The sequence below is a fragment of the Saccopteryx leptura genome, chromosome 4 (genome assembly GCF_036850995.1).
Source record: "Saccopteryx leptura isolate mSacLep1 chromosome 4, mSacLep1_pri_phased_curated, whole genome shotgun sequence".
NCBI classification, from domain to species: Eukaryota; Metazoa; Chordata; class Mammalia; order Chiroptera; family Emballonuridae; genus Saccopteryx; species Saccopteryx leptura.
Genome location: NC_089506.1, coordinates 24,731,810 through 24,757,160, shown reverse-complemented (window position 1 = coordinate 24,757,160; position 25,351 = coordinate 24,731,810). Strand labels below are relative to the sequence as shown.

The 25,351-nt window shown below is 40.0% G+C and overlaps 1 protein-coding gene and 1 non-coding gene across 2 annotated transcripts in view; both read right to left on the bottom strand.

Moving 5' to 3' along the window:
• NRG1 (neuregulin 1) overlaps positions 1-25,351 on the bottom strand; it is a 1,068,557-nt gene that overhangs the window by 542,591 nt on the left and 500,615 nt on the right. The window lies entirely within an intron of this gene.
• Positions 4,405-4,535, bottom strand: LOC136404725 (small nucleolar RNA SNORA51). The gene has a single exon (XR_010751429.1). It is a non-coding gene; the product is annotated as a small nucleolar RNA SNORA51 (small nucleolar RNA).

Here is a 25,351-nt window from a genome sequence, read left to right as displayed (position 1 = left end):
CCTGCATGTGCCCGACCAGGATCCACCTGGCATGCCCACCAGGGGGTGATGCTCTGCCCATCTGGGACGTTGCTCTGTTGCAACCAGAGCCATTCTAGCACCTGAGGCAGAGGCCATAGAGCCATCCTCAGCGCTCGGGCCAACTTTGCTCCAATGGAGCCTTGGCTGCGGGAGGAGAAGAGAGAGACAGAGAGGAAGGAGAGAGGAAGGGGTGGAGAAGCAGATGGGCGTTTCTCCTGTGTGCCCTGGCTGGGAATCGAACCCGAGACTCCTGCACGCCAGGCCGATGCTCTACCACTGAGCAAACCGGCCAGGGCCAAGCAAGCATGGATATTCTTGTAGGCAAACAAAATACTGTGGCATTTGAACAATCATTCAAGGCAACATGACATAGTGGAAAGAGCACCGACCTATGACAAAGGGAGTCATGACCTCCAGCCCAGCATCGTCAGCAAAGAAGGTCTACGAGTCAGTTTTCCTGAGAACCCTCCTGACAGTGGAGGTACCAGAAGTAACCCACAGAGGACAGAGTGGCTAGGTCTGTAGGAAGGGCTGTGTGAAGCCAACTACCAAGGTTGAGATGATTACATCATGTTCAGGATGTTCCCAACAGTTCTTTTCAAATGCTACTGTACATAAGACTCTCCAGAAGATCTGGTTAAAATATGATTTCTGATTCAGTGGCTCCTAGGTGGGACCTGAAATCCTGCATTTCTAACAAGCTCCCAGGAAGGGCCACACTGTGAATGGTGAGGGTCTATATCTCTATAGCACTACCAACAGCTGAGAAGAAGCTGAATTGTAATATATGTTAAAATCTGGGACCCCGCTATGCAACGCAAACCATCTTATTTTTCAACTTGGAACAACAAAAAAATCAATTTCTTAGGTCTATAACTGCTAGGTAAGATGGTATCAGAACTAAGTGTGGTAGTCAGAGGCTTTCCCTTAGGGCTTGTGGTTAAAGCATAACTAGTTCTCCATATTGTAAGTAGCATCCTTTGGGGTCTCATGGGGTAGCTTCTATAGGTACTTACCTCAGAACAATAACTGCAGAAATGGGAGCATTTTGCAATGTAGACTAAAGAAGAATTTGCTTACGACTATAAAGAGTCCTTTCTATAAGTTCAAAGTGGCTTACAATTAAGCTCACTAACTTTCCTAACACATCTGTGAAGGGATTTTTATTTTATCAGTGGAGGAACTATAGCTATAGAATTCTAACAGCCTTAGCCATTAAATCTTTAAATGTTCTCATGGGTGTTCCTTGGTAAGAGTGGGCAATGTGTAAAAAGTGTGACTCACAGGAACATATGAACAAAAGTCAAAGTCAACCTCAACTTACAGCTTTAGACTCTATCATCTCGTGATGGTAGACAGAGCATTTAGACTAAGTGGACTTCAGTTTCCCTCATATGTAAAATAAAAATACAATTAACTCCTTCATTACTTTGCAATGTGGTAATCGTGAATGACTACCTCTGAACACTTGTGTGATTTGGACCTTACCTCAAGGTTTTTATTGGTTTGATCCCTAAAAGCCATTGAAATGTAATTTGGAACAGTAGCATAAAGAGGTCTTATTAAATCATACTGGTCAGAAGGATGGCTCTGGCATGATTAAGATGCCCCAAACTCTCACTGAAGGAAGAAGAAATTCAGAGGGAACAGAGAAATATCAATATACCCTATTACTTGCTTACAGAAATAAGTGCTTTTATTGCTATGTTTGCTGTGTTATTATTCCAGTCTAGTGCCTTAAATGCTGAATGTGTGTATGTGTGTATGCACATGCTTGCAAATTCATGGGCATGTAGAATAAGAATTTAGAAGGGTGGTAGGAGAATCTGTCTTTTCCCCAGAGTAAACAGGCTTAGAAAAATCGAAAACTGCCTGACCTGTGGTGGTGCAGTGGATAAAGTGTTGACCTGGAAATGCTGAGGTCACCAGTTCGAAATCCTGGACTTGCCTGGTCAAGGCACATATGGGAGTTGATGCTTCCAGCTCCTCCCCTCTGTCTCTCTCTCCTCTCTGTCTCTCTCCTCTCTAAAATGAATGAATAAATAAAAAATCGATAACTGTTATTGCTTTTTAATTGACACACAGAAGTCTCCAAAATACTATGTCCTAGTTAAGAATGGAAAATTATGACATAGAAAACCCCTCTGGGAATTACACTGCTCACTGCTTCCTTTGATGCCATCAAATCCTTAACTAAAATGAACTTCTATAAATGTCCCAAGATAGTACCCTTAGAAGCCTATCTCCTTGATATCTTAATGTACAAGTAAATCTTACTATATTTTTGAAAATTAAATAATTCATGTACTGTAGGAAAGACTTTTAGTCTTTAAATTTTATTCTTATTGAGAAGAAAAATGAGAATTATGTAGATGACACTATAATGTAATAGTTCTGATCATTAATGTGAAAAAGAAGTAACTTTCTTCAAAGTATGTAAATGTCTTTTGTTCTACTTGATAATTTGTTCAGTTACCAGGTGCTTTTCTTACTTTTTTCCATAAAATTTAACATATATTGAGAAAATAACAGTAATATCAGTTTAAATGTTATCATGGTACAAATCAAGTTTATCAAAATTCCTGAAATGTTATAGACTAAATAAACTCTTATCAGCACAATGCCAGTTCATAGTAAGTCTATGACAAATGAAAATGCATTTGGAATCTATGTGGGCATTGATTTTGTATGCCTTAGCAAGTATAAAACATCAAAGTACATATTAAACTGTAAGGTTATGTTTAAATGTACCTTCAGGAAAACAAAGAAATCTGACTAGTTTCAATGAGTTATAAAAAGAAGGTCAAAATGAACTTTTATAAAAGTATATGTTGTATGCAGTATTGCTATGCCATTTCTGTACCACTCAACTTCTTGAAACAAATAAAACAAAGTATATATACATGTATACATACATAGATATAAATACAATATATAATTGGAGTTACTAATTATTTTTTAATATCCCACCACATTCTGAACCATATACCCTATTTGTCTAGGAAAATTATTAGTATTTGAGTCAATAAAACTAGTACAGCAGATTTGAAGGAAATCATTATGAATGGACAGAGAGGAAAGAAGGACAAAGTTAGGTTATTTCTTGCCTAAGTAGCCTCAACTCCTAGCCCTCACAACATGCCATCTAAATGTTAGAGAGCTAAGGAGAGCTGGAGAAACGTTTTCTTACATGACCGGTTGATGGGAAATAAACTCCCCTTACTGTGGAGTATCTAACCCAAAGGTGAGTCTACTCAAGTACTCTAATTTGAGACTAAGTAAAATCAAACTCATTAACCAGAAGGCTATGAGTAGCTGCCACTTTATTAGTTATTTGATTTTTGTGTGTGAGAACCTTAAATCAAGAATGTAGAGATGTTAATGTCTGTGGGAGGCCCAAGAGATAAGCTGAATATTTGCCTTGCTGAAATTCATACCTGTTGACTGGCTGTCGCTATCCATTTGGCTTGTTGCTTTGTCTTTCTAACCCCTGCAGCATTTTGCCGTTGGCCCGAGCTGTGGAGCTTGAATGAAAAAAGAAAAAATTGAAATACATTCTCTAGTTAGAACCAAAAAGGAGAGGAAATCAGGAGATGGAAAGAGGAAGAAAGTGACTTGACCCAAATCTTTGTCTGACATTCAGGAAAGTAAATGTTGGCCCACCTGGCCTGTGGTGGCGCAGTGGATAAAGTGTCAACCTGGAATGCTGAGGTCGCCGGTCTGAAACCGGGGCTTGCCTGGTCAAGGCACATATGGGAGTTCATGCTGCCTGCCTCTCCCTCCCTCTAATCTAGGTTTGTAAAAAAAAAAAAAAAAGCACTCTCTTCTGTGGCTGCACTGATCTACATTCCCACCAACAGTGAATGAGAGTCCCCTTTCCTCCATATCCTTCCCCAAAATGTTGTTTGTTGATTTATTGATGACGGCCATTTTGACAGGTGTGAGGGGATGTCTTCTTGAGGTTTTAATTTAAACTTCTCTGATGATTAGTGACCTTGAGCATCTTTTCATATGTCTATTGGTCATCTGCATGAGGAGTGCCTATTCAGGTCTTTTGCCCATTTTTTAAATTGGATTGTTTGTTTCTTTGGTGTTGAGTTGTACAAGTTCTTTACAAATTTTGGATATTAACCTCTTATCAGATGTACCACTGGTGAATATGTTCTTCTATTAGGTGGATGTCTTTTCATTTTGTTGATGGTTTCCTTTGCTGTGCAAAAACTGTTTGGTTTGATGTAGTCCCATTTGTTCATTTTTTTCTTTCGTTTCCCTTGCCCAGGGTGATATATCCGAAAAAAAAAAAATAGTTACAAGAAATGTTCAAAATTTTACTGCCTGTGTTTTACTCAAAGATGTTTTTAAGTCATACATTTAAATTTTTTTCCATGTTCCCCCATTCACAATACAGACCAGGCAAAGAGCCAGGGCTGAGGTGTAGATGGGTGGGTTTACTCTGCCTCCTCTTTCTGTACAGACAGTGTAAGAACACAGCCTGCGGTAAACACTGGGAGGCCATACATTTAAATTTTTAATCCATTTTGAGTTTATTATTTATTGTAGATGGTATAAAAAAAACAGTATGGCGTTTTCTCAAAAATTTAAAAATAGAACTGTCTTATGACCCAGCAATTCTACTTCTGGGAATATATCCAAAGAAACCCCAAACACTAATACAAAAGAAAATATGCACCCCTATGTTCATTGTAGTGTTATTTACAACAGCCAAGATTTAGAAGTAGCCCAAGTGCCCATCAGCAGTTGGGTGGATAAACAAGCTGAGATACGTTTACACAATGGAATGCTACTCAGATGTAGGAAAGAAGGAACTCTTACTTTTTGCAGCAGCATGAATGGACCTAAAGGGTATTATGCTAAATGAAATAAGCCAGTCAGATAGAGGCAAGTACCACATGATCTCACCTATATGTGGAATCTAACGAACAAAATAAACTAACAGACAGAACAGAAACAGACTCATAGATACAGAGAACAGACTCACAGTTGTCAGAGAGGGGTTAAGGAAGGCCAAGTGAAGAAAGGTAAAGGGATAAGCAAAAACAAAACAAAACAAAACTCATAGATCCAGATAACAGTATGGGGATTACAAGAAGGAAATGGGGCGTTGGGGAAGGCAGGAGAGGGTAAAGGAGGGAAAAATGGTAATGAAAGGAGACTTGACTTTGGAGGGTATGAACGCACAATCCAATATACAGATGATGTATTATAGAATTGTACACCGAAAACCTATATAATGTTATTAACCAATGTCACCACAATAAATTCAAAGAAAATTATTTTTAAAAAGAATGAAAACCAAAAGGAAGAGCGTTGTTAAAGCGAGGACCACATTTCCTGGGGAAAGGAGGTATTGATATCATCACAGCAACACTGTTCTTGGGTGATGAAGGAAACTTAATCTTCCCTGCCCTCCCCAGAACCTCAGATGGTTCTTTTTATTCTCTCTTAAAATAGAAAATCTTACCATGGTATTAAAGAAAAAAAAGATTTAGTAATTAAAATCCTTTTCCAAACATTTCATAATCATGTGACCTCATGATTCTACAGCTTTTCACCGTAGTTTTTTTTTTCCCCTCCCATTTACTTGGTGTAAAATTTTAAAAAACTGAAAATTTAATCATGTGAAGCAGGAATGACTTTTATTCACCAATACTGACATTCTTTAATCTTAATTATTTTCTACATAAAAACTATTTTTAAAGGATAGAATAATTTTTTTTTCCTCACAGAACAAAAATCCATGTTGGGCTGAAATTAATATTGTTTTTGTAAATATGTTGTTGTATTTACATAATACTGCATAATAGAGGATGAACAAGGTGCTACAGGCATAGTTAAAATATATAATTATAGGAATTTCGTAGCCACCTAGAAAATTGTCCTTCCCCCAAGACAACTTAGAAAGGAAGAGGAAAACAGTGTGCATGTGTGTGTGTGTGTGTGTATGTGAGAGAGAGAGAGAGATTCTAGACTCATCAAAACAGCAGCCTTGCTAAAGAACAAGCACCAGAAGTTCATAGCTCACTCACTGTCTCTCAACTCCAGCTCTCCCTGTGGTCTCCTTGTGTTTTTCTCTTTATGATTGTGCTTACTGTACGGTCATTTTATTATTTATCACAGGTTGTGGCCATCTCCATTTTCTAATAATGACCAAAACTGCATGATATCTAACTTTGGTTGGTCTTTGATGACTGACTTAATATAGAACAGAACAGGGCAATATTAAAGTAACAATTTCCACTTAACTAGTAGGTAATTCGTGCTACTTAGTGGTGAGTTTAATACACTTGGACTAATCAGGATAAATTTTTCTGTAAGCACATTTTACTGATAGTTAAGGTTATTTGTAATCTCTCAGCACATGATTTAGAATAAATGATTCGTAAACACCTAAAATTTCTTTGTCTGTTTTTTTTCTTCTCAGTTATAAAGAGAAATACTTATTTGCTTGTTGGTAATTTTTATCTAACAGTGGAATTAATTTTCTCTTTATATGTTGATCAGGTCTTAAAATACTTCACAGACTGTGACTTCACAAGAGGTTAGGTGTAAATCAATGCAGAGTGTGAAAGGTTAAGGCGAGGCCAAGAAGACACTGCTGAAAGCACACCTCTTACTAAAGTTCAGCGCTTGTCCCTATACCCTTGGAGAAGCAAATAAATTAAATTCATGTCCTTCTGTTACTTGTGACCTAGGAAAACTTACCAGAGCTGTTTAGGGTTTTAATTTACTTATTCAACAAACATTTATTGAGTGGCTGCAATATGCCAGACACTGGCCAGGATACCAAGGAAATAAAAGTGAAATAAACAGAGACAGATATGTCTAAAGGAGAGAGAGAGGTACAGGAAAACAGGTAGTAGTATTAATAATAGATGAATATTGCAAAATAGAGAGTAAACAAGGTGCTACAGGAACAAGAGAGAGAAGTGGTCCAGTGAATTTAGGGAGAGAGTTACAGAGGAGATGGTTATTTGAGCTGAGTCTCAAAGCAGGAAAGACTACTAGCGTGGGTTCTTAAACTGGAACCCAGACACCCTCCCAAGCACCAGTGGGTGGAATACAGGGCATCTGTGACCTTAGATGGAAACATTTGCATAGCTCTTTTCTCTGAACTCTAAATGGAAACTAGCATGTCCATGAATTTTGAATGTCGACAACAAAGCACAATAATATTAATAGTACCTGCGATTTTTCTCATCAAAAGAACTAGCAATGGTAGTTATTAGCTCTGTGGTTAGATCTCATTACTTAATGCACCAACAAAGAAGTCGATTTATTATGATAGCACAATTTAAAAATATTTTAACAGTCTTTCAATTTCAATTAATTGGCTTTCTTTGGAATCTGATGTATTTCACATAGATATTTAGAGACACTATCCTAAGAGAAAGTCCCTGGGCATCACTAGAATGCCAACGAGGTCTATGGAAAAGAAAACACGTATCACCAAGATTAGAAGAATAGCAAGGCTAATAACTTGTGCACTAACAGACTGTATCTGCAAGAGTCTGCAAAATCATACGGAGGAGAATGTGTCGGAGATGCCTAAATTCCTTTGGAGAGGGCTGTGGGCACACTCAACCCAAAGGATTGGTGGAGTGATGTATCAAAAAGATCTGAGACGGAACTGGACATTGCTTGGGCAAGGCAAACACACCTTTACCTAACAAAAACTTAATAGGAGTGTCAATGCCCTTGGTAAGGCTAGACAGTCCTGGCTAATGGGAACAAAACATTCTGAATATGAAAAGCGGTCTGTTCAAGAGGAGTCTGTTCATAGAGAAACTCCATGTTCTAATGTAGTTGAAAGTTCCTCCCAGGACATCGAGGGCCAGTGAGGGGTGTATTGAAAATGGAAGCAAGAAGCTTAAAGCTTCGAGATATTTTGCTAACTTACTTAATGCTAAGTATTGTGATATTTTAATGTGTTTGTAGCACTTACTATGCTCCCAGCACTGAAGGAAGGTTAAATAATTTGCCTGTGATCACAGAGCTAGGGAAGGCGTGTGGGCAGGACGGGCACACAGCTGGTCAGGAGCTGCAGGGGAGGCTCTGAAGGGGTGCCGTCAACTTCCAGGAGAGTACCCTGGCAAAGGTGCCTGGGTTTCTTAGCTAGTGGCATGTACTGCCCGAGAAAGTCTCACACTTTTCTGAGCAATCTGACACACAAGACAAACTTTCAATGGTGGAAACAAATGGCCATTTCCCGAGGAATGTTTATCTTCTTGTGTTTCCCTGAGGGTAAATCCTCCTAGACTTGAACATATGGATAAACTCAACAGGTGAGCTGGGGCCAGGCACTGAGTCTCTTTCTCTTTCCACTAGGGTGTCAGAGGCAGATCTCTCTGTGCTGCCTTGCAGCTCTGCTGGGTTCCAGCACCTCTCCTCCCTTTGGGACCATGAGACCCAGGAAGGGAAGCGCTGAGTGGAAGGCTGTGGATGACACCACCTCTCAGAGTGACCCATTCCTCCAGCCATCACGTGTTCCTTCTCCCCGCTACCTAAACCCTCACTTCTGAGGAATGGGTCTGAAATCAAAATTTAGTTATCAATTGACTCTTCAGAAACAAAATGTACATCACCATTTAAAATGTTGGAAGAGCATACCATTCTTCTACATGGCGCTGAGAACTGAACTGAGATCTTCACTGCTTTCTTATGTCCAGCAATTTCCACCATGTTTTACGGCAGTGATTTCATTTTCTAGGCTAGACAGAAGTTGTGTATGTTGCATGCGGAAGCCATCCTTGTGGGACTCCTCCCTCCTCTCCACGTGCCAACTTAATAAATCAAAGAGTTCTATCTACCCTGCTCTCTAAATGTATACTTAACCTATAGGTCTACTCCACCTCTACTGCCAGTGACCTGTGGCCTGGTCTTACCTGGGGTACTGCCGCAGCCCCCTGCAAGACTTCCCTGACTCTGTCTTGTTTGCTCACAGAGTATTCTCACAATGGCCAGAGTGATCTTTCTGAGTCACTTAGCCTTCCGTGGCCCTCAGAACAAAATAGGAATTCCTTAACCTAAAATATAAGATCTTTAACATGACCTTTGACTCTATCTCTAGTTTCATCTCTTACTACTCATTTCCTCTTAGTCTAAGAACCTGTCCTACCAAATTATTTTCAGCTCCCCTGACATGCAGGCTCTTAGAATTCTGGGCCTTTTAACATGCCCTTTGTTTTCCTAAAGCCTCACCCCTCTCCCTGACCTGACCTTTTACCTGACAAACACCCCTCACTCTTCAGGTGGAAATTCCAGAGAGCCTTCCTCCTGTAGCAACTCAGAACGGGATGCCCTTGTCCTACTGTGTGTGTGCTTGTGTCTCTGCTGGAGGAGGCCCAGGAGGCCCGGAACGGTGTACTTCTTGTTCTAAATGCATTTGCAGCTCCCATCATAGTGCTTGGTAGACATGCAGTAAATATCTGTTGACTGGACAGATGAATAAGATGGACTTGTAATGAGGTTTGCTCTAAAACAAATAATATTGACCGAGTAATAGTGTTTTCCAGACAATATTTTTACAACTACGTTTCTTTAAAAGTATCAAATTAAAGTTCACAATTTTTCTATTTGCATAATTACTAAATATGAACTGGTGCCTCCTGACCAACTCAAGTAGAATATGTCACCACTGTGCCTGAAGCAACAGTCTGTTTTTACTAAACAATTACATTTTAAAAAAGTTGTTTTATAAGGTATTTCCTTCCATTTGTTCTCTCTAAAATGCAGTAAGCAAGTCAGAACAACTTTGGGTAACCTTTACTCACACAAAAATGTACTCATCTTTTCCTCTTCTCCCCACCCTCTGACAAGTCAGATACACAGGAAGTAAAGAGAATTCATTGATTGACAGGAGCTAATGGCACTGGAAGAGATCATGTAGGGGTAAGCGTGAGGAATGCAGAACACAAGAGACAGGTAAACAACCCCCAGCCTGCTCTGGTTACCACTGAGAGGGAAGCAGGGGAGGACCTGCGGGAACAGTAAGAAAATAAAAATTACCTAGAAGCCAGAGGTAGGAGTGTCCTTAGGCAATCATTTTGGGAGGTTGGATACCCCAAATAGTTTCCATCTTTAATAAAATCTTATTGGTTTAGCCATCATGCTATCCCTAAATTAAATGAAGACTATAGACATCAAGTATAAAACTACTTAATGCCACTTGACTAAACATACAAGGTTGATTTTTAGGCATCAGTGTCATATTTAAAAAAGGAAGAGGGTGATTGGCTTTAATCAGTGCATTTAAAATTAATTTTGGGGTCAGTTTTGCCTAAATGCCCAGTATCTCTAGAGCCAGGATTAATCTCAATTTGTGTCATAAATAAAGTCAGCCTATGGCTCTTTACCGGACAGCCAGAGACAAGAGCACAGACACCTGGTCTTGGTTGCTGCTATAACACCTCCCGAGACACTCCAGCTATTCCTGTCCTCACTAGACAAAACAGGGGACCCTACAGGCTTCCAGAAAATAAAAACTCTCAACTCTGCTAACAGTATACCCATCTCACCTCAAGTGATGAGAAGCTAAACTTTTACTTTACTTTTTGACTTAGGGTTCTCCTTCTTCCCCACCTGGGTCTAGGAAGGTATATTAGCTTCCTAGGGCTGTCAAAACAAAGTATAACAGATTTGGTGGCTGAAACCAACAGAAATGTATTGTCTAACAGCTCCAGAGGACTGAGGTCTGAAAGAAAGTGTTGGCGGGGCCATGCCCCCTCCACAGCTTCTAGGGCACTATTCTTCTTGCCTCTTCTAGCTTTTGGTAGCCCCAGAAAGATAGTGGAAGCGATCAAAGACCCAGTAAAAAATATGACTCTCAGCTTTATATGGGGGACTTCTACCATCATGGGGGGGGATAACTATGGAAAAGTCCTTGTTTTGATGAAGCTTATAGTCCAGAGTGAAATGACAATCAACAAATAAATAAGGACATTTATGTGTCGGATGGTACATACCAGATATAGAGGTGAGAGAAGTTGGGGAGCACGAGGAATTGGAAGGAACTGGATGGCCAAGGAAATCCTTGATGAAAAGGTAATACTTGAGCCAAAATATTAAGGAAGTGAAATGGTAAGCCAGTTGCTTTCTGATGCCTCCAAAATATTTTATAATTATTATAATTCTCTCTTCATGGATTTCCTATTTGAAAACATAGCACTTTCCAAGAACTTTAAATTCTTGGTTAATTGTCAAAATACATTCTCTTTTTATAAGAAGCCCTTCAGGATACAGACAAAAGTTGGGCTCTTGGCTTTCAGAGCCAAAGGCTAAACTTAACCAGCAACAGGACTTGGGCAATAGGACCCTCACTTCTTCTATCTTTGTTCCAACTTCAGATTTGTATGGAGATGGTGTCAATTTAAACTAAAGTAAACCCTCTTGCCAGGCTTCATGCTTCCAGCCCAATGTCATTTGCAATGTTGTTGAGAATACACATACCAGATGCTACTTCATAAGTACCAGGAAACAAAGAGCACTGTGTTGTTCAGTGACATATCCCAGTGCTGGACACATAGTAGGTACTCAATAAATTTTTGTTGAATTGTTTTTCTTGAGCTCATACCATCTGCCTGACGCAGTCACTGACCACTGAGATTGATATTCCCATTTGAGTTCTGCTTCTTCTATGATTATTCTAGTTTCCATTGTTCTTTACTCTCCATTGTGCCAGCACATCACACTGGCCATGACTCTTTTTTCAGTTGAATTACATGTTAGATTATTGAACGTGTCAGAATAATGAGAAACAAGTGATGTAACAATACAGGATGTGGGCAGGGAGGGGTACATCTTTCTCTAAATGGAATGATCAGGTAAAGAGAACTCCATGGCATATCAAAGTGCATGTTTGGAGAGTGGGGTATCCAGAGGGAGGAACAACCTGCTCACAGATAAGAAAGCCATTTCCTTTTCATTCCCCTACTGATTTCAGCTGTTCCACAAAGAGGAAGGTAGAGGCTCCAAAGATCCATGCTTATCATTCGCTGGTGGTTTGATCTTAAGGGCTGCTGAAGACACATTCTGTTTTGTTTTCCAATTTGTTTCTCAATTTGTACCAGATGCCATCATCAGGGTGGGGTTTATATTTTCCCAGCATGGGTTTCCTACAAAGTTCTGCTGCTGATAGCTATTATTTTAAATTCCATTTTATAAAGCATGTACTCTTTCTTACTTAGCCCTTTTCTATATGTTATAATATCCTAAACCTTTCATTGATAGTGACAGCCACAAATCCCTGTGGTTTGCTCTCAGGAAAATATCTTTGTGAAGTAAGGTAGATCTGGAAAGAATATCAACCAGCAGTAAATTGTTTGGTAGAGATTTTTTTTTTTGCTCCTCTTTTACTGAAAGAACTTTTCCCACTCAGAAATGAAACAAAGCTACCTCATAAGATACATATTCATCAACCACTTATGTTCAATATTTGTGGAGTGCCTATTATATGCTAGGCATTTTTCTAGACCTTGAGGGCATACAAGTGAGTAAAATACACAACAACTTTTAATCTCATGGCATTTATATTCTGATTTACATAACAAGAGCTGGCATCTGGGAGGGGGCTGTCATTTTAATATAAATATTTGGCTTTCCCTAGCTGGATTTGGCTTTAACTAACATTAATTTGACTTACATCTAAATTAATTTATTAGCTCCTTATTACAAATCACTATTGATTAAAAAAAATAACAGAAAGTACTCAAAAGTTCAAATTCATTAGCTTAAAAGCTTCAACCTTTCTCCTGAGATATACCTCTCACCAAATACTGTGGGCTGTGTATCAACCTAACTGGAAAATAAAGAGGGGAACTCTTGTTTTGCAATGAAACCATTCAGTTTAATGTCCATTTTCCATGGTGAAGGTATTCTTCCATAAACAGCTCGTGAATGGTTCTTGGGTTACTTTATCAGTTGCAGCCCATTATTACACAAACCATTAAATTTAATGGGTCTGAAACTGGTTATGACTGTAATGCCAGTTAAGCCCCCATTATCTATAGAGGCAGGCAATCAGCTCTAGGGATACGTTCCTGCTTTTCATAGGGAAAAGCTCAGGCTCACGGGCTCCTTTCCCCCAGTACTGAAGCAACAGTAGCTCAATTCAACAGAGCATTGTTACCATCAAGGGAGGCCCCAGGGTGTCTCCCCAAACTGTGGATACTTCATCACTCAAGGTGAAAATGTTAGGAAAATGCAACTTGTCACAAATTTGCTGTGAGTGGATGATTCCTGCCAAGCTGACACATGTAACTTTGCCTCCTCTGATGTCACTGGATAATATAACTCAATGCTGAAACAGTGTTGACAGTAGAAGAAGAAAAAAATGAGTTTATGGAGCCAAAGATAATATTATAAAAACAAGAAATGACAATGAGGCCATTTCTGCATGTGTCTGCATTTCAACCAGCAATCCCCAATCTGGAGATGTGTAACTATCACCATGGCCACCCTCTAACCCAGGATTCTGTCCCCAGGTGTGAGCTGAGCACTTTGCCCACAGACCTCTGCAAATAATTACTGCTCAAAAGATAGATAGATAAATAAATAATTAATTAAATAAATAAATATTGTTGCCCTCCCACCCTCCCCCTTAGGCAGTACATGAATACAGAAAATAAAATGAATCAAGTCAGTCCTTTAAGCAACTGCCCAGCTTAAGTCATTACTTGGCAAGTGGCTGTAACATTTGTTTATAATGGTTCTTCACAGCATGACATCCACATCCAAGTAGATGTCTTGATAAATATGGCATCAAAACCCATGCCTATGGAAGAGCTGAGTGGGGATGAAATTACTCCATTTCAGAATGAAATAGGTAAGTCACTATGACCATCTGTGGTCTCGCACACAAGCAATGAGTGGACTGAACACATCTGCCATGTTTGAAAACTTATCTACTAGCAAATGCTTTAAAGGCAATGAATAAAACTTCAATTTCTTGGTTATCTCGTGCAGTACCTGTCACTGTAGACACTTATTTGCTCATTCAAGTAATTTTTGGGGAATGTACTAGACACCAAACACTATGCAAAGGGATGAGATATAGAGGTTTACACATCTTCTAGAGACACTGCCCTTATAGAGCTTAGATCGCAGTTATGAAGAAGAACAATTATCAAGTAATCTCACAATTACATAATTACACCTCTGTGTTCTCTTCCTTGGTTCTTCCAGTGAGGTACATTACTCTTTTCTCTGCTCTCCAACAGCACCTTTATTATTTCTCTCTTCTGCATTTGCTTCCATCTGTCTTGTGAGATGAACTGGGTACACATCTCTGTCTTATTAAACTGCAAACTACTGACGAATAAGGACCACATTGTATATGTATTTCCCTCAACAACCGCTCCACTCGCACACACACTTCTCTTTCCCACAACTTAGCCCATGCCTGAAGTTCCTACCACAATGCCTTGTCCAGTGGCTAAAAAAATGTAGAAATAAAGCTGACCCATTTTCTTGTGTGGGTCAAATTCATTTTATTTTATTTCAATTTATACATTGGAGCTAGGAATGTGCTACTAGCCCCTTTGGGGCATTATGACTCTAAGGATAAAATAATGATCCTCAACAGAAAGGCACCAGGAGATAAGAATCCCTGAGAAGTAAAACAATCAGCCTAAAGGCATCGCCTTCTGTATGATAAAAAGGAACAATTTTATTGGACTAAGGACCCAAAGTTTTATCAATGCCAGTTGATATTCATGTCTAGCCTTTGATAAAATGCAGAAATAAGGGCAAAACAGTAGGTTTCTCATAGGCTAAAAATTCAACTTGTGAGTACCCTTCCTAAAATGCCCCTTTTTATGAAATAATGGTGACAATGGAGTAGTTTTTAAAATCTGAACCTGTTAAAATTTAAATAAAAGGAAATCAATATCAATTTTGTTGACAAACAAAAAGATTTGACAGTAAAATCTTTTGCTGTCCCATAAAACCTGGCTTAGGGTATCTGTTTTCATTGGCTGGAACAGGTAAGAGCAAAAGTCAACCCAGAAATTCCAGCTCATGTCAGGAGGCAGTTTATTGGCCAGTGTGCTTATTAGAACAGCAAGATCCAAGAAGGCTCAGAAGGTGGTTTCCTTGGCAGGAAGCCCTCCAAACCCAGTGATAGACACTGAAGACAGATATGTGCAGCCTCTCCCTTTGTTGATTGCTTTTTTCAAATAGAGATGGTGAAACAAGCATGTTCCATGGAAGCAGGAGGTGCTTACAACTGATGACATGATTACAGGTGAGATTAAAGTGGAGAATAAAGGGCAGAGAACAGAGAAACGAAGAATAAGAAGTCGTGAAGGCAACAGAACATGCAGAATGAAGAATGATTAAAAAGGTTGAGGTGGGAAATAGAGTGAGAAAATAAAAAATAAGAAAGAATTGAACACACACAGAACACATACCCCAATTGTCACTGCCAGTTATAGGAGCCAGTGGCTCATGAACTCTATTTTGCCCCTTGACTTCTATTTAGTTTAGATGCTGAAGGACAGTAAATCAAGTCTGCAATTTTACCAAAGAGTTCTTAGCATACAAAGAAGCAGTTCTGCTTTGTCAATCATGCAACAGCCAAACTCAAGGGCCCAGAACCCTAAAACGAATTATATTCCTGAAATACCAGGGTCTTCAACCTTTGCTGTTTATGTCTGTTTCCTTCTGGGGCCACAGAGGTTAGTTAAGAAGGAGTAGTTATAAAGTTCATATATCAAATGAAGGACCATGATCCCATTCTTGAAAACAAAAAGTAACTTTTTTGGAATCCTTCTTCATAATCTATTGGTGGGGAGTGGGGTGGTGAGCAAGGCAAATAAATAAATAAGTAAAATTTAAAACCACATTTGCTCCTAAGCCTTTTCCCCAAATTCTTTTACTCCTGATAAGGATGAAGGTAATTGTTATCACGGCAGAATAGATACCTTTTGTAGTCTTAGGATACCCACTATCTTTTCACCAAACAGTGTGCCCTTGGGAGCTGCAAGCTCATCCCTGTTTCTGAAGTCAGAGCTTTCACACACACCAGGAACATCGGAGGAGGAATGCATGCAGGGAGTTCAATGACAAGGTCAAGTTCCCACCTTTTGGGTCCATGAGCTGAAAAATAAAGCTGAGCACCATTCGGCTGGCAGGGTCCCCTTCCTGTCTTGCTTTCCTCAGAGCTGAACCATCTATTGAGTAAATATGGTGGGATCCACTGGTTCCTTCATTCCCTCTCCATTTGCTTTCCTCTTAGAGGAGAAGTAAATCTTTCTGTTTAGAGGATAAAGATTGCCTTGCAGTTTTCAGTCTAACTTGTGCTGCATTTGGAATGGGGAAAAGAGGGTCAAGAGCCACCGTGAAGAAAGGATCATGTTCACAAGCCCTGTGATGTGGCTGGGTCACACTGCATTCCTCCTCACTCCCTCGTGGGAGTGAGGTTTAATGCCCATGTAATAAAGATTTTACCCAGCAGGTGGGAGTAATTACACACAGCTCATATTTCTAGGCAGCAAATTTCCTGCAAATTTATAATCCTCGATCCCACATTTTTTTTTGAACTCTGATTTTGTTAACCAACGCTCCAATTTGCAAAGTACATGTGGGTGATTACAACTCCAGAGTCCTGAGATGGCATCATAACTCACGTTTTGCTGAAGAGGAGAGCAATTGGCAAATATTTACCATGGAACTGGTATTCTCTCTGTTTTACCCTTAGTTTAATTAAATTTTTTTTTTACCTGGGGTAGTTGTTCTTAAATTTTTTTTCACACTTTACTTTTATTCTGAAAATAGAATAATTTTTCTATGAGCTTTGCTATGTCATCATTGTATATTTCAGCCAAGTATATATCTATGAAATACCATACCACTGAATCCACAGTGAAACACTTACACACACTCTCACAGAATTGAGATGACAGAACCAAATACTTTGGCAATTTTCAGGCACAGATTAGGTTGCCAGAATTCCATGACGATGGCTAAGATATTCCCTGAGCTCCTATCTTTCTTTTCTATCTATTTAGAGACATATGCATGTCCTTTCTAAAGGCAAGTCTAGAATGACTGGCTCAAGCAATATGCTCTGCACCTGGCTTCCCTGTGCATAGACACTTGACCCTTGAACAAAGAGGGGTTTAGGAGACACCGACCTCCCATGCAGTTCAAAATATGCTTATAACTCTTGACTTTCTGAAAACTTACGTTGTCCCTCAGTATGGGGGCTTGGCTACAGGGCCACATGGGTACCACAATTCATGGGTGCTCAAGTTCCCTATATATTTATAAAATGACAAAGATCGATGCATGCAGTTGGCTCTCCATATCCTCAGACTCCCAATGCACTGATTGGAAGCAGTGCAAGTATTTCTTGAAAAAAAAAATCTGCGTATCAGGGGATCACGCAATTCAAACTCATGTTGTTTAAGAGCCAACTGTACATCTTACTTTAATCAATTAATCTCATGGAAAGTAATAAATGGAATTACTTTATCTTGACTGGTACAATTTTTTAACCAATCTTGTCACGGAAACTGACTAGGTAACTAGTTGTTTCTTCTTGAGAGAAAAGCCAAACTCCAGTTCCCAGAGTCCTTAGACCTGGGTAGGGGCCATATGACTAATTCTGACCAGCGGAATATGAGTAGAAGGTGTGTGTAACTTCCAAAACAAGAAAGTAAAGAAAGTGTGTTGGGTGGTGAAGGAGAGGATGTATACACACACACGCCTCTTGTCATACTCTCATTCCACTCACAGTATGCTGGCTGCACAATGTCAGAGTGACCTTGGAACCCCGTGTTGACCATGGAGGAGCCACCTTCCTGAGTAACAGCACAGGAGAACAGATGCCTTGGTGTCACTTTTTTTTTGGATTTATTTATTTAATTTTTTTTGTATTTTTCTGAAGCTGGAAACGGGGAGGCAGTCAGACAGACTCCCGCATGCGCCCGACCAGGATCCACCCAGCTCGCCCACCAGGGGGCGATGCTCTGCCCATCGCGGGGGGGGGGGTCACTCTGTTGTTACCAGAGCCACTCTAGCACCTGAGGCAGAGGCCACAGAGCCATCCTCAGTGCCCGGGCCAACTTTGCTCCAATGGAGCCTTGGCTGCAGGAGGGGAAGAGAGAGACAGAGAGGAAGGAGAGGGGGAGGGGTGGAGAAGCAGATGGGCACTTCTCATGTGTGCCCTGGCCAGGAATCAAACCCGGGACTCCTGCACGCCAGGCCGAAGCTCTACCACTGACCCAACCGGCCAGGGCGGTCATTTCTTAGGGGAACAACCCTTCCAAGAACAACTGTGCTGAAATATGTACCAACAAGATACATATTTTTGCTGTATTAAAACACTAAAATTTTGGTTGTTATTTTTTATAACACTTAGCATGCCCTAAGTTATAAAAATAATAGTATTCTTTTTTCAAGTTTGCATGTATGTACTAGCCCACCAACAAAATACCCATACATAGATAAAGTGTGCCATGTTTCATACTATTTTGAATATAAACGCTGAATTAATTTACATTTGAGGATGCTCTAATATTATATATCTCCCACATGAACTTTAATTATTTCAGGTTCATGAGTACCCCACCCCTTTTATGGGAATGGGCTCGGGCCCATTGAAGCAATATGGCCCGCTTGTACCACAGCCTTTATTCCATCCTTAATGAATTGATTCAACGAGCCTTTGCCAGTCACTTTCCAATTTCTCATTGTTTTCTCATTCAGAATTTGCAATTGTAATTCATCTAATTATTTACCAATTTTACATCATATCTACTATTTGATTAGAAATACAATAATTTTTTAACCCTTTCTAAGAAAACAATGATTGATGAGGGAATGAGGAGTGAAGCTAGATTAGAACTCAGAACTCCAGAAATTCTGGGCCATGAGGCAGAATATTTACATTTCATCTCTTAAGTCTTACTTAATGATAAGAAAATAAAGACCTGGAGGGCTAACTTCTCCCCTCTGATGATGCTTACAGACGTCAGTGTGGTCTCAATAAGTGAAACAAAACGTGGATTGATTTATTTTTACTATTTTTCAAGCTTTATCCCTTGCAGTCACAACTTCATCTGTAGAGTGGGCATCATCTAACATATCAATTTTCAAGGTGAATTAAGAACATCCTTACGAGACAAGGCATTACCATACTAAAGTATAGGTGTTTAAGTCCATAATTAGAGGTTTGTTTGTTTTTAATGGATTTCTGTTACAGGACTTTAGAAATCACCACTCAGAGGAAATGTAAGAATCCATCTATCTGGTTTGTTGTTTTTTTTTTCCTTCGGTTTTTTTTTATTGTTGTTGGTTTTTTTTTAGCAAAAGAGACAGACAGGGACAGACAGAAAAGGACAGAGATGAGAAGCATCAATCATAGTTGTTGCACCTTAGTTGTTCATGGATTGCTTTTCCATATGTGCCTTGACTCGGGGGCTCCAGGTGAGCCAGTGACCCCTTGCTCAAGCAACCTTGGGCTCAAACCAATGACCTTTGGGCTCAAGCCAGCGACAATGGGGTCATTTCTATGATTCCATGCTCAAGCTGGAGACCTGTCCTCAAGCTGATGAACCTGCACTCAAGCCACATGGCTCACCTCAGGGTTTCAAACCTGGGTCGTCAGCATCCCAGGTCAATCCTCTCTCCACTGTGCCACATCTGGTCAGACTATCTCACATGGTTTAATACATTTCAATAATATAGACATAAGAAGTTTAGGCCCTGCCAGTTAGCTCAGTAGGTTGGAGCATCACTGAGACACCAAGTTTACGGGTTAGATTCCTGGTCGGATCACATACAGGAAGTGACCAGTGAACGCAAAACTAAGTAGGACAACCAATGAATGCTTCTCTCATTCTCTCTATCTCAAATAAATTAATATATAAAAAAGAAAATAATTTAATTACAACCCAAAACTGACAATATTAAAATGTCTTGCTCATAAAGCAGGTATCTCTGAGTACTTTGGCATTTGCACCAACCCAGACTTCAGGTTACATCCAAATATTTGATTGTGTGTACATACATATATAGACATCCTGAATGAGACATTGTCCCATTTCACTTAGTGCTTAAGAGTATGGTCTCTGGAGTCAGACTGAGTTCAAATCCCAGGCCCATTGTGACAGCTGCTGTAACCTTGAACACGTTTCTTTACATCACTGCCTCCCAGTTTCGTCATCTAAAGGATGAGGATAAATATAATTTACTTCATGAGTGGTTATGGGAATAAATGTTAATTATTCTGCAAAAGCACTTAGCACAGTTCTTAGTCACACAGCAAGTGTTCACCAAATCCTAGCTATTTTTTAATCCTTCATCTACATATTTGCATCAGTCTGCTTTATTCTTCGTTCCCTTCAATGCACCCAGCACACCCACAGAGGTGAGCAAGGATGTGCACAGCAGCTTCCGTGCTTTGCCTTTCGAATATTCCCAGGCCATACCTTCATTATTCTACTCTTTCTCTGTGCTTGGCTTTCATAGGTTTCCTCAGAGGGGAAGAAACATGCTCTCTTCATAATACAGACTTATATACATACTTATCTGCCCCAGGACACTTCTTTGGACATTTAATAAGCCAGTAGACAGAATGAACTCTGATATTCCACTAGCTTGACTCAGAATATCTAACTCAGATGTGTTACCCCAATCATGGCTCCCCTATTAGCACATTCCATTCCAACAAATCATGAAAAAGTCGATCTCCAAAAATAAATATTATTTGAATCACAACTGTAATATCGGGTGATTCATTCTATTATGATTACTGGGACTATTATAATCAGATGACTCATTAATGTACCTCCTAACCATTGTAATAATGTAAGCCTTTTTGGCAAAGGACATTATGTAATATATTCAATTATTCTAATTATTACACATATTCTCTATTTTTCATCAACCAAGTGTTCCTTTATTTTAAACATGCTGGGGGCATAATTTAAGAGGAAATAATTCTATTCTCAATTGTCACATAAACCTTTTTATTTTCTACCAGTCAGTGCGCTTTAGAAGTGGAACAAAGTTTACAGTTCTACGAAATTCTGGCTAAGCTACTGGTTTGGCTCCTACTGATGACAATGAATGCCTGTCACTCTTCTTCCATTATACACATTCCTGCCGGTGCCTCTCTTAGGGAAACCCAGCTTGAAGACAGAAGGCAAGGGAGTCCTGATGATGTGGTCCATGTGATACTTACTCAGTGAGATACTTGGGCATTCTCTTCTTCACCGTAGGTGTGACTAATGACACAAGCAGAGGCCATGTCTCCCTCTGGACCGTGGCAAGGCATCACTGACCCCTGCCCAGCCTTTGCAGGAGTGGGGGGCAGTAACTAAGCACAGTCATCTTGGATGGGTGGATGGATGGATGGATGTGGTAGTCAGGATGGATGGGACACAGTGGCTACTTTCTAGGTTCAAACTCCAGTATCCCTCTGTACTCCCACCCTTAGCTCCGGACTCTTCCAGCAAGGCTTGTCTTTCACACGCTCTCTTCCTGAGTCAGTTATGTCAGCCAAACCTGGACTGTTGGTACGTGTATACTTTGGGAGGGGAACAGAGGTTGGGGCTTACTGGCATATTTTCTCTGAAGATCTCTTCCTGGTAGTGTATCAGCCCAGTTTATTTTATTGTACTTCAGGAAACATGTTTAGTCTGCTGGCTAGCTTGAGAGAGCCAGTTTAAAGTGACCCCTGCTTTGTGATTTGTTTGGGGGTAAAGCATATGTGTTATCTGAACTGAACAAACAAGAGGAGAAAAATACAACTAGACTTTGTTTGAGAAAATTGCCATTGATAGGCTGATGGTTTCTTTTACCTCTTTTCAATCCCATTTTCCCAGTCTTGGCAGAAAACACATACCACCCCCATAACGAACACATGCAGAGGGTTTAGGTGTACTCTGGCAGTAAGAGCATCAGAAAGTGACTGTTACCCCTAGATCTAAAGGTGAAAACTCAAGAAAAACTGTAGCGATCAGTTACAAGAGGCATCCAACAGGAGCGGTGGCCTTCAGAAAAAGAATCAAGCACTGTGAACCAGGGCCAGGCAGGGAGGGCTCAGGTGGGAAGGGAATGCCTGTGGCTCCCTCCTTTCCCCATACAAATCCCCGCCGGTGCCTCTCTCTGGGGAAACCCAACTCGCAGATGGAGGACAAGGGAGTCCTTTTGATGTGGCCCACAGATGCCCGTGAACCCGAGCACAGAGTTTAGGGGAGCCAGGTGGGGAGTGTATGAGGGAGAGCAAAAAGATAATCCTTACATAAGCAAGGCTTTAAGAAATAAGCCATATATGCCCCCTGTTTGAAACCATAATTACCTCTGAAAGCACAGTTCAAGTGTGGCCTCTTGGGAGCCTTTCCTCATGACTAGTTTTTTAATGATTTCTCTCTTATTTGAATTTATAGCACTTATAGTTTGTCTTATTATTTCTCTTTATACACATAAGGAAAGAAAGCTACAATTTGACAATTGAAATATTTCCTTTTGCAGTATATCAGGGCTTGCTTGGAGGCTATATTGATTGATAGTTACATTTAACCGTATTGTTCCTTAAAACTATTATTAATTCCATATGTTAGTAGTTTAACTTTTTTTTTTTCCTGTACTTCCCAGCTAAGTGGGTACTTCAGTGCTCATTGGCTTACTCTTTTAACACTAATGTATTAATTGTTTTTTTCTGGCTCCAACCCAGTATGTCAGGAGATGAGGATATAACCCCTGAACTCAGGAGCGTCTATTCTTTTTTTTTCATTCATTAATTTACTCACTTACTCAGCATCAAATGTGCATACCTGCTACATGTCACATATTGTCTTAAGCACTGGTATAACAATGGTGACAGAAAGATGGACATTGTGTCATAAAACTTAGAATCTACTGAGGGAGAAGCTACTTAAAAATAATTTTAAAAGCATCACATGAGCAAATATATATAAAATTACAACTATGACAAATACAATGTAAATAAGGACACATACAGAACACACTGAGGACAACGAAGGGAGTTGACGCAGGGAAGTCAGAGAAGGCTCCCTGAGGACACGGTCAGTCCTGTGAACCCTGAGGAGCCAGAATCAACTGGATGACTGCTCACTGGAACATCCTAGCAACCAGGACACAAGTCTGTGTCCCCAAAGCTAGGATGGCAAAGGGCAGAAGTTACAGAGGGCACTGGGTCAGGAGGATGTCTTAGGAGACTGGGAACATAGGCAAGGGCCTGAAACTATCTGTTGGGCAGGTCTTGATAAGAATTCTAGTCTTTATATTAAGAGCAGTAGAGAGGTATTGGGCTTTAGGCAATAGGGTGACAGCATCAGAATGGCTATTAAAATAATTCCTTTGACTTCTGTGTGGAATAGAGTAGTTCAAGTGAGAAGCAATAAGAGCTTGGTCTGGGATATAACAGAAGAAAGAGAAACACATGAATTTGAATGACATGGGAGAGACAGAGTCAATAAGAACTTGGTGATATAGAAGTAAGAAAGTTAAAAACAGTAAGGAAGTTTCTACCTGGCAATAGGAAAATAGGTGAGAAGCTAGTAATTGAGATAGGAAACACTAGAATAAGACCAGATACGATAGGATGGAAGAACACAGTGACATACAACATGCCACACTGTAGCAATAGAAGGCACAGCAACTTCTCTAAGAAGATATAATGGAAACAAAGAAGACTGTAAACTTGTGGACACTGCTGTTTTAGAATGCCACCAGAATCATTGCCCAGTGGTATGACCATTGTCTTATTCAAGCTTAGCAACTTATTAAGTGTCTAGAGCAGCGGTTCTCAACCTGTGGGTCGCGACCCTGGCGGGGGTCGAACGACCAAAACACAGGGGTCGCCGAAAGCCATCGGAAAATACATATTTATTATACAATACATTTTTAAATAAAATATGTATTTCCGATGGCTTTAGGCGACCCCTGTGTTTTGGTCGTTTGATCCCCGCCGGGGTCGCGACCCACAGGTTGAGAACCGCTGGTATAGAGATATAAAACACTTAGTGTGATTTAAAGATAGTCCATTTAACACAAGAGCATTTAGGAAACTATGGGGATGTGTCCTCCCTTTGTACTTGGAAAAATTGAGATTTATGGCTGTTAATACCTTGGCTAAAGTTACATACTCTGAGTCAGCAGAAGAGTGAAGGAAAAAATAATCTATATTCAAAGAGCTGGAAGGAAATTTAGAGAGTATTTAACCTAACCCCTTCACGGACCGAGAGTAGAAATTTTTGTCAAGGTCTGACAGGTAGTCAGTAACAAAGCTGCTACTAGAACCCAGGTGTCTTGACTAAGTCCTGCATTGTTTTTCTCACTCCAACAAGCTAATGCTGTATTGCTCAATGACTTGGCTTCTCCTAGTAGCCAAAAGAACCCTTTCTGAAGTGGTGGATAGAAAAAAAGTATAGTGGAGCCACTGAGGCCCAACTATGTTGGGTGAAAATGTAAGCTGATGTGAACTTTGGCAAGTCTATGAGCGGCACATGTGAGAACAATTATGACAATTCCCTGCGATCTCAATTTCTTCATCAATAAAATGTGATAGTTGTGAATAATTATGTTCTTGTTCAATGAAATTATGGTTCTATGCATGATTCTCCCAACATCTAAATACTCCAGCTGGACCTGGAAAAATAACTCTACCTTTCATTGTTTGGAATATGTTTCCTGATGAAAGGGGATATGTGCTGGTTTTTATCATTGAACATATTTTCATGTTTAAACTCCAGAGAAAGTGAGAGGAAAGCATAAAACAGGAAGCATCTGTATTTTTAACTGGCAGAGCAAATGGAATTTGATGTGACTTCAACATTTTTCAGTGCCTTATATTAACAGATGGCTAGGTTTCAAAATTGCTTTACAAAAGAAAATGAGTGAGAACTGGTAAGAAGACCTTGCAAAGGAAAGAAGAAGGGAAGGAAGGAAGGAAGGAAGGAAGGAAGGAAGGAAGGAAGGAAGGAAGGAAGGAAGGAAGGAAGGAAGGAAGGAAGGAAGGAAGGAAGGAAGGAAGGAAGGAAGGAAAGAAGGAAAGAAGGAGGTGAGAGGTATGAAGGGGGGAAGCATATGAATACCATCAGGTATATTAATGTATCACTGCAGGGAGAGGGGGGAGGGGCAGGCAAGAGGAAGAGAAATGGAGAAGAAATAGAGATTAACAAGGAGGGAGAAGATGAAAACAGCGGAGGGAAGGAGAAAAGAGAAAGAGAAAGGTTGCCTTCCTCAGTATGGTCTTCAAATAGAACATTTGGTTCAGAGCAAGTTGATCTACTTGAAAATCCTGATTCTTTTACTGTTTGCTGATTGAGCCATCTAAATTGTT